The following is a 16971-nucleotide window of genomic DNA, read 5'->3' on the forward strand; positions in this document are numbered from 1 at the left end:
TGAACCAGTTACGGCCCTTCTAAAAAAATCACCCCAGGGCCTAGCCAAGATTTCCCTCCCAGGAAGGTTAATGCATATTGAATTGGGTTGAGTTGATGGGGCATTTTCCCTCTTGTTGGCCTAGTGATTACAATCCGGTCTCTTGAATTGCACCAGGTCAAACCACAGCCACAATGGCTTTTAGAAAAAGATAGAATTCCAGTAAAGAATAGAGAATAAATCCTTGTCAGGCTATTACCAAGAAGAAAAAATATTCTATCTCACTGAATTTCTTAGTTAATAAAAGTATCTACCTCGACTTTCTCCATATTTCTTTGAGCCTGCTGGTAAGTCAGGAGCCAGAAATCATCAGATTTGGACATGGCGACAGGGGAGAGCAGGACCGGCTACCTGATTTGTGGGGCTCAGTGCAAAATGAAAAGGTGAGGCCCTGTGTTCAAAACTTATTAAGGATTTCAAGGTGGTGACAGTAGAGCGTTAAGCCAAACCAGGACCCTTCTGAGCTTGGTGCCTGTAAGACCACACAGGTCATGCGTTTGGGAAGGTGGCTCTGGCTCAGGGGGACACCCAGTTCAGGAGGGGAAGTGGTTGGTTGTCTCCTGCTCTCCCTGTGTTCAGTGCAAGCCACTTAGGTTTGGGTGAGTCTGCACTCAGTTCTCCCAGCTCAGTTAGCTGCCTCTCTCTACCTCGACTCCACGCTTGAGATGATCTCTGAGCTACGTGTATATTGCTGGCTGAGCAAATCACGTTGCCAAGGAGTCCTTAAAGGCCTGATGAAAGCAGTCAGAGGGTGGCGTGGAAGGGCAGCCTCACGGCTCCCCACCAAGGCTGCTGCGGTCTCCCTGAGGCAATCGGTTCGAAGAGCCTCAACTACATCTCCAACTATGGACTTTTCTCTCCCTTTGAGTCTGACAAAATCCTTTGTAATACTCTTTAAATATTCCAGGCTTTTTTGTTTTTTTTCAAGTAATTGTTGTCAATGCCTGCCAAACGCCTTAGATCTTCCCCTCCTTGTCTTTACTGTAAATACTTCCCTTACTCTGTAGCAGCAACATTATGGCTATACATAGTAGCAAAATCTGTACAGCTCTCTGTTTTTCTTTATCCTTATGTTCTCAAAGAATTCCAAGTCTTGCTCTATTGGTGTTTACGTAATTGTTCTAAGATGAATCCTCTCTGAAGGGAGCCTGATATGCACTCATAATCTCTCCTGGAAAAGGTTGCCTGCCATTCCCACTGCTAATTGTATTTCTGGTTTCTGCTCATACAAACAAAACAAAACAAAACAATATTGTGATGTTCTAAACAGGGACTCACGGTTGGCCTCGTGATACTTTGCCAAAAAACGACAGCATTTGGAAATTGCAACTTCCAAACCAAAGTGCTACCACATACCCTGCAGACTGGAGGTTGCCAGGGGAGAGGGGTGAGAGGCACTTTTATACGATATTCCTGCTGGTGGTAGTGGCCACGAGGCAATGAAGATCACAGACATTAGCAAATGGGTAGTTTAATTAAAATCATTCATAAATCAGGCTCAGGACTTCGAGAAGACCTCACCAAAGACAAATTGACAGACGCACTGAAAATGAAAATGCCAGTGTGCTGGCAGCTGTAGTCCGGTGCAGGAGGATCAGAACACTTGGGTCCACTTCTCTTACACTTTCTTGGCCCTTTAATTCCCCTGTGACTGATTTCTTGGCCCTTTAATTCCCCTGTGACCCCTTGATTTCCCTATTTTAACAATGATAATTGTATCTGTAATAGTGGGCGATTTTTTTTTTTTTTTCTTTGCAGGGAGGCGACTTACATGGATGTAGGAAATATCTGAGAACATTTATCAGTACTTGAAATTACTCTGCCTTTAAATGTGTTTTTTCCCACTGGTTTCTTTGTTCTTTTGAAGCCCAAGGCAGTGGGAGTCACTGCTTTGAATATTTTCTCAATGTGTGTAAGGAAATTTGGACTTAGAATTTGGATCCACGGCTTCCGGAAGAAGTGTCCTGGTCAGTCTCGGAGGGTGAGTTCTCGGTCTAGGAAGCCTCCTCTTTGGTGTTGTGATTCTGGTATAAGAATGTCTAGCTACCACCTTGATTTATTCTTCTTCTGGAGTGTGCTTCATTTCCTTCTACAGGTGCCCTAGGTGTGGGCCTGTGTGCTTCATTAAAAAGTGAGCCGATGGAGTTGAGGCCACTGGACTTTTATATAGATTGTTCTCTCATGCCTCATCATTGTTATGCAATTTATGCTTGATAACAAAGTTGTTCTTCTTAATGAAATGATATCGGAAGGAAATGGCCCTTTCTGCGAGGGTATACGCGGCAACAGCCTCTTACCGTTTGTGTTCCGTGGTTCTCCAGAGCATCAGTGCTCTCCAGAGCCCCGCGGAGCAGGCCTCCCTCGGCCAGACCTTCCTTCACTCCATCGCGCCACCAAATACATTGTGCTAAAGCGGGGCAGTTTCAGTTTGTTTCACTAGAAAATAAATCTTTGCTTCAAAGCTTCGCAGTGTTTCATCCTTTCCATGTTACGCCAAACACATGTTCACGGGGTTTCCATAGGCTCATCAAATAATTTCTTGCAGACTCTTTCCACTTCGTAAGATTGCTCTTTCCTGTCTTCCTTGACATCTCTTTCTTAAGCCCTTTTTGGAATTATGGAAATACTCGTTTCCTGGGAGAAAGGACTGTGTAGTAAAAAAAAGCATGCATGCGATTGGGAATTTTTAGGTTCTGGTATTACCAGCTTCTGGAACTCACTTGCTGTGAAGATGTAAACAATCTCTCAGTCTCTGATTCCTTCAGTGCAAATGGGCATAACAAATGGCACTTTCCCCGCAGAGGCACTGTGAGAGTAGCTTGAAATAATACGGGTCGAAGTTATTTTTGAGTATTTTTAAGTGTGTGCTTTGTGTTGTTTTTATTTTGATTTTTACTGTGATAGAATGTCCCAATTTAAGAAAATAATACACAACTTGTTTGTAGTTTAAATTTAAATTGTTGATTCACAAAACATGTATTTACTTTCTTTTGACATTAATTGCTGTTATCAGGCCAGGTTTTGACTTTTTTTTACCCAAGGAATTTAGAGTTGGAAATAAAAGGAAAAATTATAAGGAAGAGACTTAAGTATAGTTCAAGCCCTAAAGTATGCTAATTAACACATCTGTTTGCCTTTGGAACATCTGGGACAACAACTACATACTAATTCTCTTAAAAATGATTTATTTAAACATTTGTGGAAGATTCAGGTGTGTGACTTTAATTGCACAATTAATTAATTATTGGTAAGGTCCTTTTATTCCTTCCTAGTAATCAACATAATAAAACACTGCAGTGTAAATTATGGCAGAAAATAAAATTAATAAACATAATTACAGTTTTCATTTTTATTCCGAAAGTCTGTTTAAACAATTTATTTTTGATATTTCCTTTCCTTCCATTTCTTCCTCCTCTCTCCCTTCCTCCCTCTCTTCCCTCCTCCCTCCCTTCCTACCTTCTTTCCTTCCTTCCTTTTTTCCTTCTTTTCTTCCTTCCTTTGGTTTCTATAAACAAAAGACAACAATGAGAACAATATTATATGGAAGAACTTAATCTAAAAGTATCTAAGCTGTGAAAAGATGAAAACAAAGGAATGGATACCAATGAGCTCTACAAATTAATCTGAGCTCTACAAATTAATCAGGTGAACAGGAAAAAAAAAGATGCTTCTATTGTATATATGTGATATATATATGTATATGCATTTGTTTGGTTATTTATAGGTAATCTGGCACATTCATACCCAAAGAAAGGTTCATTCCTTCTTGACATTTTTGTTGACTGAAATGTGATTCTGTTACTAGTTATTTCTTATCTTTTTAGATCAGCTATTTTTCTCCTTTTTTTTTCTTCTTGATTTTTCCCACACTTTGAATGAACTTATCAATTTTCAGTCAATAAAATGTGAGCTTTATGTTATTATAATCTGGCTGGTGGTAAAAGTCATCCAAAGAGAACTATTTGAAAATTACATCTACTCATTTTCCAATGTACCTGGTACATTTAGAGTCCTCCCTTAGCTTTTCACTCGAGTGAAGACTTCAAAGGTTTCTGGTAAAACGCAGCTACGCTCTTGGAGAAAAGCATATCATGAAAACATGTTTGCCCATTAATAATTTAGCTTGAATGGGTATCCAGCAGCAGAAGAGTGGGATGAGGATCCAATAAACGTGAGACTATAGGAAGCTCAGAGATAAAGACATGGCTGCCATTTGGACCCAGTTCCTCTACCTTGGGTGGGGAGGGAGTTTTAGTTGAGGGCCTGTGTACCTCTACGGGAAGAGGGTTCTGGTAGTGCAAGGCACTAGAGACAAGTCTCACCCTCCACAATGTTGTTTAAAGTGATGGTAGGCTCAATAAACATGTTTATTTGAATTGAAGCTAGAGGAGCTATGTACTTCTAAGCAAGAGTTTGGAGCTAGGCCATCGCACCTCCCCTGTGGGTTAACTGCATAACCTGGACAGTTACTTAACATTTCTGAAGCTGTTTTCTCATCTGCCAGATGTATGTGGTAGTATCCATTTCGATGGCTTGCCATGAGGATTACAGGGGGTGATGCTTATAAAGCACAGTACCTGGCCAGTATTCAAGAAACATCAATAAACTGTGCATTTACCTGAGTATCTATATTTATATCTAATTCTGTGTTTCTTAAGATGCTTTAAGGAACGGCTGGGTGGCTCAGTTGGTTGGGCGGCCGACTCTTGGTTTCTGCTCAGATCATGATCTCACAGTTTGTGGGATCGAGCCCCTTGTTGGGCTCTGCCTGGACAGCCTGGAGCCTGCTTGGGATTTTTCTCTCTCCCTCTCTCTCTGCCTCTCTCTTGCTCGTGCTCTGTCTCTCAAAATATATAAGTAAACATTAAGAAAAGAATAGTTTTTAAAAAATACCTTAAATTGCATGCAACAGAAAAATATGATTCAAACTTAAGACTTAAACCATAAGGTGACTTATTGGCCAACCTAAATAGAAAGCAAAGTTGGGCAGGCCTTCAGGTTGGATTGTTTCAGTGGTTTAAAAATATCATTGAGGACCCTCGAACCAACTTTCTCTCCATCCTTCCTTTCTGGTGTCAACTTTATCCAAAGGCTGGCATTTCTTTGGGATTGGGAGATGGCCACAAACACTTCTTGGGTTTGCATGTTCCCCCCCAGGAAAGCCTCTCAAAAGAGTGAGAAATCTCTTTCACAGAGCTTTTGTGTCTTTGTGATCCAACTTGGTCTGTACCTGTCCCAGACCTGAAAACTGTGACCAGGGGAAGGGATTACATTGATGAAGTTAGGTGTGAGGCCGCATTTAGACCTTGATATCAGCTTCCCCTGGAACAAAGAAGTTGTAAAGGGGTGATGTGGATATCCAAGAAAGGGGGCATGGATGAGGAGCAACCATGGTGTCCATTACTGTGTTAATTACATTGAAAGCACTACCAGTACATCCAATGACTGGAGAATATTATCTCCCCTATAGATGTTTTTGGAGGAGGTAGGAGGTCTCTGAGATCATTTAGACTTTGAGAGACTTCATTATCACAGATCTTGTTAAGACCAGAACCCAAGTGTCCTAATGTTACACTGGATCTCTTCCCAACACACAGTCCTACCTCTTTAGATCTTCCTACAGTGTCATTTTCTAATTTTACATTCATTTCAGCATTGGTTACAATGTCAAATTCCTAGAAGCCACTTAAATGACCGCTAAAGGGGAAATGGTAACATACCTTATATTTGCAAAATTTAATACAATGATGCAGATCCATATGTGATGGAAAGCTTTATACAAATACTCACCCAGCCACAGGTTATTCAAAGGAAAGCTTTGATCAGAAGAACATGGTATCATGCCCCACTTGTGTGTGTGTTTGTGTGTATGCTCATATATACATCTTAAAATTTTTAAAGAATACTAAAGAAACTAGACAAAGGGCTGCTGGGTGGCTCAGCTGGTTAAGTGTCTGACTTCAGCTCAGGTCATGATCTCATGGTTTGTGAGTTTGAGCCCTGTGTTGGCTCTGTGCTGACAGCTCAGAGCCTGGAGCCTGCTTCGGATTCTGTGTCTCCCTCTCTCTCTGCCCCTCTCCCGTTCATGCTCGATCTCTCTATCTCTGTCTCTCAAAAATAAATAAACATTAAAATATTAAAAAAAAGAAACTAGACAATAGTTGTCTTGAGCATGGAAATCAGGGATCTGATTGAGACAAAGACATTTTCACTATGTGATTTTTAAAAATACAACTTAAGAAAGGGCTCAATCTCTTTGGTTTCAGAACTTGGGATATCAAGCCAGGATCTATGATTTTTATCATCGTGATTTTAGGCAAGGCACTTCATTTCTCTGAACCGTAGTTTCCCCTTCTGCCAAATGAAGATGATGGGTTTATCACACAAGATTTTTATGCAGATTAACTGAAAAAAAGGTCTTTGAAAGTGCTGTTTAAGCTCTCATGGGCCATCCAATTACTAGTAATTACCATGTTGCATTTTTCCTGATGATCATTTCCCTCTGCTTTTCATCCTACTGCTTCAAGGATGATACCTTTGGCATCCAAGGGTAAATAATCTCCTTAGAGTTTCTGACCAGGAGACCAGCAGGAGTACTTGCTGAGAAGAGAGATTGAGGAATTCAGGGAAGGTCTAATTAGAGTCTATCAGCCTTTCCCCCTCCACCACAACTTGATGAGCATTTTATTTATAGGTAACTGAACCCAGTTTTCCTGGATCCTCACTCTTTCTTCACCTATCCAGAAAAGATGGAGGAGAAGTTTAACTCCACTTCAGTTATTTGTTCAAATCAATAATTAGTGAGCACCGATTATGTACTAGGCACCAGGCTGGGTGCTCCCCTGGAATTTATAGTAGAGTAGACTTGACAAATACTTATTTGTACTTAGTATGCACAACTATTGTGCATGGTCACAAGCATTTATTTTAAAGAGAGATGAACAGAAACACTGATATCCAGGAACTTCTGGAGCTGCAGTTACAATAATACCCAGGAATGCCAATTTCCAGCTCTTCATTGCTAATATGAAAACAAAGCACCTTCCAGCTCAGAGTTTGCACCCACCTATACATTCATCCTGGACATAGTTTTCCAAAATGCAACAATGGTCAAGAGGCCAGTAGGAGCCAGACATGTGGGTATTCCAAGGGTTTCATCATGCCTTCTAACCTGGGTCTAGAAGTTTGATCTGATCCTTGCATCTTCAAGTAGAGGGCTGTGAAAGCTAATAAGAGAAGCAGAACAAGTAGAGACCACTCAGAGACAAGAAAGACATCTTTTCAGGACTCAACATTATTGATGAGAACCTGAGAGGAGCAACGGACCGCGAATCAACTTTGGATCTTCTTTCATAAAAAGATTGTGATTCATGTACAGGCACTTCCTTCCCTCCCGAGCCCTCCGCCACTCATCCTCCCCCACAAACTTTCCTACTTCGCAATAGAACTTCCCAGAGAGCTTGAATTCAAATAATTCAGGTCTGAAAAAGAAACCTCTTGTTAGAACACAGACATCATTGACAATTAGCCAGGATTCCAAGGAGAAAAAAAGGGAGGCCCAGGCAAGGTAAATGCATTTGTGTTTATATAGTGTGTGATGTGTTCTGAAGTTTTCCCCAAGGAGAAAGGCCCTCTCTCCTACTTCAAAAGCCATTTTCATGTTTTTGAAATTACTAGAAATTATGGGCTAAACCCCCTTCACACGTAATTTATTTCACCCAGTATCTCATATTTTGTGATAACATGCAAATACCATATGTTGCACTTTCTCTTTATGGATGGAGGAGGGAAGGAGGGAGGACTGGCAGAATTATCACTAGGCACTGCAAAACCTTCCATTGAAATCCACATTCACCATAGTGACGTTTACTAGTTATGGCAGAGTTGATCAAGTGCAGATTTTCCTGCTGCTGGAGCTAAATTGCAAGCTGCTCATAATGCCATCAGATGCTGCTGGGTTTTCAGCCAATGAGGACTTCAAGAGTGCTTCTCTCCCTCCCTACTTTCTGTTGCAGCCGAGGCCCCATGCCTGGCCCACTCTCTACTGTGTTTGAACTTGACTGACCTCATGCAGTACTCGCCTGGAATAAATGCACCTCCCATCATCCTATGGGTTCCAAATACTCAAACCAGAAATCCGAATGCATTCCCAGGGCCTTCATTTTTATTTTCCCTAACAGATACTTATTTTCTTAAATGAAATGGTCAGTATTTGGAGTATATATTATTCATAAGACTGAAAGAGGGAAAAAACAACACATTATGTATTTTCCTATTCTATTTCATCGGAGGCAAAATGTTTTACGCCAGACCAAGTGAGTCAAAAACACGAAACTATTATTCAACTCATAGCTGCTTCAATCATTTCTCTACCAACAATGGTGTAAAGATGTGATTTTACAAGCAAACAGGAAGAAAAAGCTTGAACACACCCTGGGAGTGTGTTTAAGAAGTTGATTTATGTTTCATGCTGAGTCTTACACCTGCAGTTCAAGCAAAACCCAACTTGGCTGCCCCAAAGAGTCTGGTTTATTAGGTATCAAGGAGTCGCAAGAAGCCATGTAATTAAAACTGTAATTAACTGGAAAAGGAAAGTGCCACCTGAGTTTTGAGAGGCTGTCAATTTTATTTCCATTACAGCCCTCCTGGTTCTCCTCTCGGACTCCCCCATTCCCACCCCCTTTGCTTGATAAGAAAACAATATATACATACACACTACATACATACATGTTTTTAAATATATTAAAACATGTATATAGGGCTGTTGCTTCTGGAAAAAGTCACAAGGTTTATTACCTATTTCAGCTTTTCTAGATCAACTTCTTCATCAGAGAAACGTTCTAGAAGTGCACTACCCAGTACGACAGCCACCAGCCACAGGTACCTATTGAACACTTGAACTGTGGCTAGTTCGAATTAAGATGAGCCATTAACGTAAAGCGCCTGTCAGATTTTGAAGATGTAGTGCAAAAAAGAAATGTGAGATTGCAGTGATATTTTTAATATTGGTTACTTGTTGAATGGTATTGTTTCGGATACATTCGGTTGTGTAAAATAGTATTGTTTCATTTCAGCCGTTTCTTTTTGCTCTTTTGAGAGTGGCTACTAAAAAATTTAGCATTATGTAGGTGGTTCACACGATATTTCTCTTGCACAGCGCCATTGTGGTGGTTGGGCACTGAGTTTCCTGCAGAAGTGTGGAAGAGTGCACCGGAAATGTCTCTTCTGTTCCTTCCTGCCATCCCCAGGGCCGTGAGGGCTGGAGGGCGAGGAGAAATGGGAGCACTTGGTGGCAATGTACAAGGGTGCTGGAACAAGTTATTAAGGCACATGTTTGTGATTGCCAGATTGTTCAACTCAATTTCTCAATAAAGAGCTCAAAGGGAGATGTCTGAGCAGCATAAATGGAACTTCAAGGGTCCTTTCTTCTCTCACTGCCCCTTGGCCAACGGAGGTTCAAACGCACTATGAAACGTGTTAGCGCCAGAACGAGGAGCGCCGCGAACTTCAAATGAAGGTACTGAAAGCGAGTTCAAAACCAACACGTGTGCCTTAATTTGTGAATTCAAGTGCTGATAAAACAGTCTTTTGAAAAAGGTCAATCCATTTACATTAGATTCTGTAAACATCCATCTCATGGTATTACACCATCTTTCTGAACCACATCCTTTGAGGGTAATAAAGAGGATTTGTAATAAAGACACAATTATGTAACAATGTTGAAGGTGGCTAGGGACAGAGGCTTTTTGGCACTTTATATCAGAAACAGGCACACAATTTTAGATGCCTTAGCCTTCTTTTAGATTTTAGTAATTTTGGAAGTGGGGTGGTTAGCAGAGATACTTAGTTTGGACGCCTTCAGAAAGGAAAGCAATGTCTTGTCTCTCCGTTAGCACAGTAGTGACAAACATCTTGATGGAAGCTGCCCAAGGAAGGGAAGAGACTGACAGCATCTTTCTTTGGCTGGATGGGGAAAAAAATGACTCTTCCCAGCCCGTGTTTTCCCACCTTTGCTCCAGTTGCGTATTTTTAAAGTTGCATTTGTTGCAAGGTAAGGGTCTGTGGAATCTTCCAGTTCAGAACAGAAATGTGTTGGCGCGTAATTTTGGGAAGTGAGCCTGAGATACCCAGAGCAGATGACACACGGGGCTTAGGTCCTGATTCAGCTACAAGTCAGCGGGGCACCCCAGGACCATCTGCGTCCTATAAATTACAGTAATGCCGGCACATGCAGGCTGTAAATCACTGGCGAACAGGCTTCACCTTGTGACACACGACATGAACCCTGTTGTATATTCCAATAAACTCCCATAAACCATCTGATATAAACTCCGGATTATATTTCTTTAGGGGTTGGAATACTTAGGCTTTTCTTTGCTGCTCTGATTCCCCTTCAGCATGTGAATTGAATGCATACAGGGTGTTCCCTTCTCTTTCCCCCACACTAGGCATTTTTCTGTTTTTCAAGTCCAGAATCTTACTTAGTGGCTGACATGTGCAATTTGGTGAACTTTAAAGGACAGATTTTTTTTCCCCTTCGCCTTCTTTAATAAACTTGTTTCTTTCAACACGACTGTGAATGTCAAAGTCTTGTGGTTACTATACAGGGAAAATACGATTTATAAACAGCAAATTAATGGCCAAATTGTCAGTAACCTACTTCACTGAATATAAATAAACGCGTATCATAAAGGGTCACGTCGCTAATATGGCTTTGCTGGGTTTCTGGCAACATATACAACTGCCTTCAACAATAGTTGTTTTGTGTGCAGGAGTATGAAGAGGAAGAAAAATGGGAGTGGAGATAGCATTCAACTCCATTTATGGCTCATCCATAAACATCTCCAAGCAATTGGGTTTATTTGGAACACGGTGTTAACCCTAGTCACTGAGTTCTTCCTCCATCTGTAGGGAAACCCCTTCTGAGCAGTCACTTCTTAGGGTTGTGATAGCTGACTTGCTGGCCCACAATATGGACCCAATATGGAGTCCTTCAGAAGATGCCAAGCTTTGCCTCTATTAGGAGAGATGGTAATTTTTTTTAAAACAGTAACAACAAAAATCGAAATTTTCAGTTTTCATTATGAAAGTATTTTGTCTCTTAAGAAAGTTCTTTCAGTTCAGTGTCTTTGATGCAACATTAAATTATTTACTCTATATTGCTTTTTATAGATGTACAGGTATAAACAAAAAAGGTAGATCATAACTACTCTGTGTGGAATTTAAACTAAACATAAAAAAAATTCAAAAATTTCAGTAGCTTCTAAGGAGTTAAAGTGCAAGATAATTAAGAATTAATTTTATTGGTCTGACATATCCTACTCAAATTTAGCTGAAAATTAGGTTAAATTTCCACTTTCATTGCCCAAAAAATGCTTTAACTATTATTTTATATACATACAAGCCTACATAAAGAAAACACAGTGCCATTTTTATTTATGGTTGAGTCCAGGTTTAGAGGATTCATGTACTCAATGGAAATTAGATAAATTGCATCAAAGTTTATGGGAATTTCTTGACATATAAACATACTGAATGTGCATAAAGTTTAAATATTCAGTTTCTGCTGAGAGAGTGCCCCTGAAGCTGAACACAATTGCCTTGGTGGAAAAGAGGTAAAACTAAATTTTGCTAAGATGCACAGCATTACTACTGTGAATTCAAAAATACAACTTTCAGGAACTTCTACATACATAGAAACATTCTTTAATTAATACAGTTTATCCTGTCATTTCAGGGATTTATTGATATTGGCAGAAACATTTGCAAATAACTCAGAAAATTTCATGACATATTATGCATCTCAAAGGCCTTCATTCATTTTTTTTTCTTTTTTAGCTGCAATCAATAATTTCTTTCAAAACTCTTAATATGCTAAGACAGCATAGTTAAAAGATTGTTGGAAATTCTTGAAAGAAGGATTTATGAAAATAAATATGAACAATGATGAACTTTGTAGCATTATGTTATTTTCTTTCATTCATGTAATTTTTGAACAAGTTCTGCCTCTGTTTTCCATTACACCTAAATAGTTCTCATTTTTATTCAACATCGAGATATTAATGTGGGTGCATCAAATCAGAGTTTGGGTTCTTTGAACCTATCAAACTATTTTTTTTCCAAATATCTAGGGTTTTATAAAACCCCAAATGCATACTAGAAGCACTTTTTCCATTAATTATTAAACCCATGTGCATTTTGAGGAAAATTTGATCCATATGGGTTCTGGTTCATTTATGCTTTACTCATCAAAATACTTTTTCTTAAAGTCCATGTCCAAGAAATCTTTTGAGCCCCATTAAGTTTTTTTGAGGTTTGCCAAGAACAAACAAAGTCAAACACCAAAAGATTCAAGTTGGTTTGTAACCTTATACCTATGAAACATTAGTGGGTTCTAAACTTGGAGTAAACACATGCTCTCATCCCTAGTAAGTAGTTGGATGTACCTCCAGAGGGAAGCTGGAAGCTTGGTACAGAAAGCAAAAGTTAGACATACTTCAACACAGACACCAGATAACCCCAGAATGCATCACAATTCATTAAAAAATTCCTTTGATTATATAATTTTTGGTACACATATGCACAGATGTTCCCTGAAATTTGAGCTGGAAGGTTAAGAGGCATCCCAAGTAGGTAACAAAAAAATGTATTACCTAAAATGTGAAACCCTAGGTTTTGAATAACAATTACTGAATTATGGGACTTGATTAAAAATAAATAATGGAGAACACGCAATTGCCTTTTGGTAGGGAGAAATGGGAAGAGAGCCCATGATTTTTTTTAATTTTTATATCTCTTCCTTTTCAAGTGTCTAATTAAGAGGTGAGTTTTTGTTGTTTGTTTCGTTGTCATTGTGTGTTTTTTGTCTTCTGCCTTTTCGCCTTTTTCTCCCGCTGGAACCAACAGGCCAAGTCAAACTGAAGCCTAAAGTACATGTAGATTGGATTTTAAGGTACCAGTCTTTGATTAGACTGGATTGTTAATCTCAAAAATCCAGAAAAGGACAGTCAAAGATGATTATAAGTAAAATAATATCCTATTTCAAGATGTTAGGGAAAATAAAATCTAAGGCTTGGAGTCATGTTAAAAAAGAGTCTTTATCTTCCAGAGATCCCCACTGAAATATGTGTAGATGACATGACATGACATGATTTCTCGGATTTACTTCAAAATTCAATGGGAGTTAAAGAAATCGGGGAGATACAGATAAAACAAGATAATTGTCGATGCTGGATGCTGGCGTATTGATGTTTATAACACCATTCTGTTTTCTTTAGTTTATGCATTGGGCATCTCCTATGCTACCATGCATGCTCTGGGCCCACATTAGCCATTGTAGTAGGAGTCCCTGGAGTCGTACCTGGCCCTGTTTGCACCATGCATCTCTCCTGTCACAGAAACATCTACAGAAATCTTGGATGTCATTCTGCTGCCTGAACAAATTTGAAAGTGTGAGAAAGTTAACACTCCATGGGACAATTCTTTATTAGTGGGGGACAAAATCTGCTGGACAATTCTGGGGTGCATCTTACACAGAGATCGGAGGGTTCCCTGGGGAACCCCTAGTGTGATCAACTTGATAACGTACCCTTGGTGGGTCTTTCCTTCTGCCTTGTTACACTTTTTTTGGACTTCGTCTCCTGTTCTTTAGGATTACTTCCTTAAAGAACAACCTGCATCAAATCCTTACAATAATTTCTAAACATACGTGATCTTACAGCCCAAGCCCTTATCTCAGACTAAGGCTATGGATGTTTGACATTTTTCAAAATAAGTTTTAAATAAGTTTTTACACTTTCTCTCTATATAATAAAATCTAAAATTTATTTTAAAAGGCATGAATAAGCTCTTTAACAGCTGGAATCTTATATTGCTACTGTATTATGATTTAAAACCTTTTATTGATTATTCAGTCATAATTCTGTCACAAAAATATACATATAAATTGAGGCTTTGTTATTGTCTTTTCAAATGTCCTACAACTATAGGGTTTGAGGCATTAAAATATTCTGAATTGAGTTAACATTACAAATACCTATAGCACTCAAGTAATCAAATATAATTGAAAAGTATTTCAAAGTTTAAAATATTATTAAAGAGTAAAATTTATTAGAAACACATCTATTAATGAAATGGATATAGCTTTTTTTCAATTAGTTCATGTATTGTAGAAAAATATTATTATAGAATGAGGAAGATTTCAGCATCAATTTTATTCCTACTTTTCACTGTAATAGATGTAAATTCCAACAAAACTTGTTCACCTGTATAAGTAGGTGCAAATAGAAAGAATTTTGTAATGGTGTCATTCAGTTATTTGAAATTATTCTGAGTTACATTAAAAATTATATTGTGATTTATCATCAAAACTAGTTTTTACCTGAAGATTTGATTAGTTGTTCCTGCAATTTCCTTAATAGCAAAAAGTTAGAAATCAACTTTCTCACAAAAGGATTTGTTAGGGTCATTCCGTGTATTAGGAAAATACAGTATTTTGAATCATTCCTCTGTTTGGCAATGCACCCAAGAATGCACTGTAGAAGAAGAGAATGGATGAGAGAGATGCCATTCCTTTATAAAATAAGAGAGAAGGACCACCTGGGTGGCTCATTCGGTTAAGCGTCCTTCAGCTCAGGTCACAATCTCACAGTTCGTAGGTTCCAGCCCTGTGTCAGACTCTGCTGACAGCTCAGTGCCTGGAGCCTGAGTCGGATTCTGTGTCTCCCTCTCTCTCTGCCCCTCTCCTGCTCATACTCTGTTTCTCTCAAAAATAAACATTAAAAAAAATTTAAAAAATAATAAGAGAGAAACAATTTTAAAAGAGGAGATTGTTTATTTTTTGTCATACAAGTTTTTATTTAAATTGAGATATAATTCATGTACCATAAAATTCACTCTTTTAAAGAGTATAATTCAGTGGGTTTTTGTAAATTCACAAAGTTTCACAGCCATTATAACTCTATAATTCCAGAATATTTTCATCACTCCCAGAAGAAACTCTATAACCATTAGCAGCCACACCCATTCCCCCCTCTACCAAGCCCCTGAAAGTCACTAATCTGCTTCCTGTCTATATGAGCTGTTTATTCTAGCCATTTCATGTAAATGCAATCATACAATATGTGGTTTCTTGCATCTGGCTTCTTAAACTTATAAAATGTTCGAGGTTCATCTAACTTGTGGCATGTGTCAGTATTTCATTCATTTTTATGCTAAATTATATTCCACTATCTGTATACACAATGTTTTCTTTATTCATTCATTAGTTGATTGGCATTTGCATTGTTTCCACTTTCTGGCTATTTTAAAAAATGTCGCTATGGACATTCATGTACAAGCTTTGTGCAGACATGTTTCAGTGCTCTTCAGTGTATGCCTGGGAGTGGAATTGCTGGGTAATATGGTAATATTATGCTTAACTTTTTGCAGAACTGACAAACTGTTTCCAAAGTGGCAGTAGCATTTTACAATCCTACCAGCCATGTCTGAGGATGCCAGTTCTCCATATCCTTGCCAACACTTGTTATTTTCTGGGTGCCTTTTTTTTTTTTTTTTTTTTTTTTTTTTAGTATAGTCATCCTAGTAGGTGAGAAGTGCTTTCTTACTGTGTTTTTGATTTGCATTTCCTTAATGGCTGGTGATATTAAACATCTTTTCATGTGCTTATTGGTCATTTCCATATCATCTTTGGAGAATTATCTATTCAAATCCTTTGCCCATTTTTAATTGGATTATTTGTATTTTTTATTGTTGAGTTGTAAGTATTCTTTATATATTGTGGATAATAGTCATTTATCGGATATATAATTTGCAAATATTTTCTCCCCTTTTGTGAATCTTCTTTTTTTTTTTTTTCCATTTTATTCATAGGGTCTTTTGATGTACAAAAATTTTTAATTATGATAAAGTCTAGTTTATCTATTATTTTTAGTTGTTGCTTGTCATGTGTAAGAAACTATTCTCTAATCCATAGTCATCTAATCCATAGTCATAAAGATTTATACCTATATTTTTTTCTAAGAGTTATATAGTTTTAGCTCTTACATTTGAAGCTTTGATACATTTTGGTGTATATGGTGTGAGGTAGGAGTCCAAATTTATTCTTTCACATGTGGATATCCGGTTGTCCCAGAAAAGGGGACAACTTGAACATGCAATTTTATCTCCCATTGAATTGTCTGGTCAACAATTGACCATATATGTATGGTTTATTTCTAGATGTAAATTCTATTCCATTGATCTACATGTCTAAACCCATTCCAGTACCACATATTCTTGATTACTGTGGCATTATAAGAAGTTTTGAAGTTGGGAAGAAACCCAACTTTGTCCTTTTTCACGATTATTTTGGTTATTCTGCATTGCTTACATTTCTATATAAAATTTTTGGTTCAGTTTTTCAGTTTCTGCAAAAGGGTAGCTGGGATTTATAGGGATTAGATAAAATATGTAGATGAATTTAGAAAGCATTGCTGTCTTAACAATATTGAGTCTTCCAATCCATGAACATAGGATGTCTTTTTACTTATTTAGATCTTGTCTAATTTCTTTCAACATGTTTGTAGTTTCATTGTACATGTATTGCACTTTTTTGTTGAATTTATCCTTAAATATGTTATCCTTTTTGATGCTATTTTATCTTTTAAATGTTTTAAATTATTTATTTATTTATTTATTTTAGAGAGAGAGGTCACATAAGTGGGAAGGAGGAACAGAGAGAGGGAGAAAGAGAGAATCTAAAGCAGGCTCCATGTTCAGCCCAGACAGAGCCTGATGCTGGGCTCATTCCCACGACCCTGGGATCATGATCTGAGCTGAGATTTTTGATGCTATTTTAAATAGAATTGTTTTTTAATTCCATTTTCATATTGTTCATTGCTAGCATATAGAAACACAGCTTACTTTTGTATATTTATCTTATACTCCGCAAAC

Source organism: Panthera pardus, unplaced genomic scaffold (assembly GCF_024362965.1).
Source record: "Panthera pardus isolate Hobbes unplaced genomic scaffold, ASM2436296v1 HiC_scaffold_25, whole genome shotgun sequence".
NCBI classification, from domain to species: domain Eukaryota; kingdom Metazoa; phylum Chordata; class Mammalia; order Carnivora; family Felidae; genus Panthera; species Panthera pardus.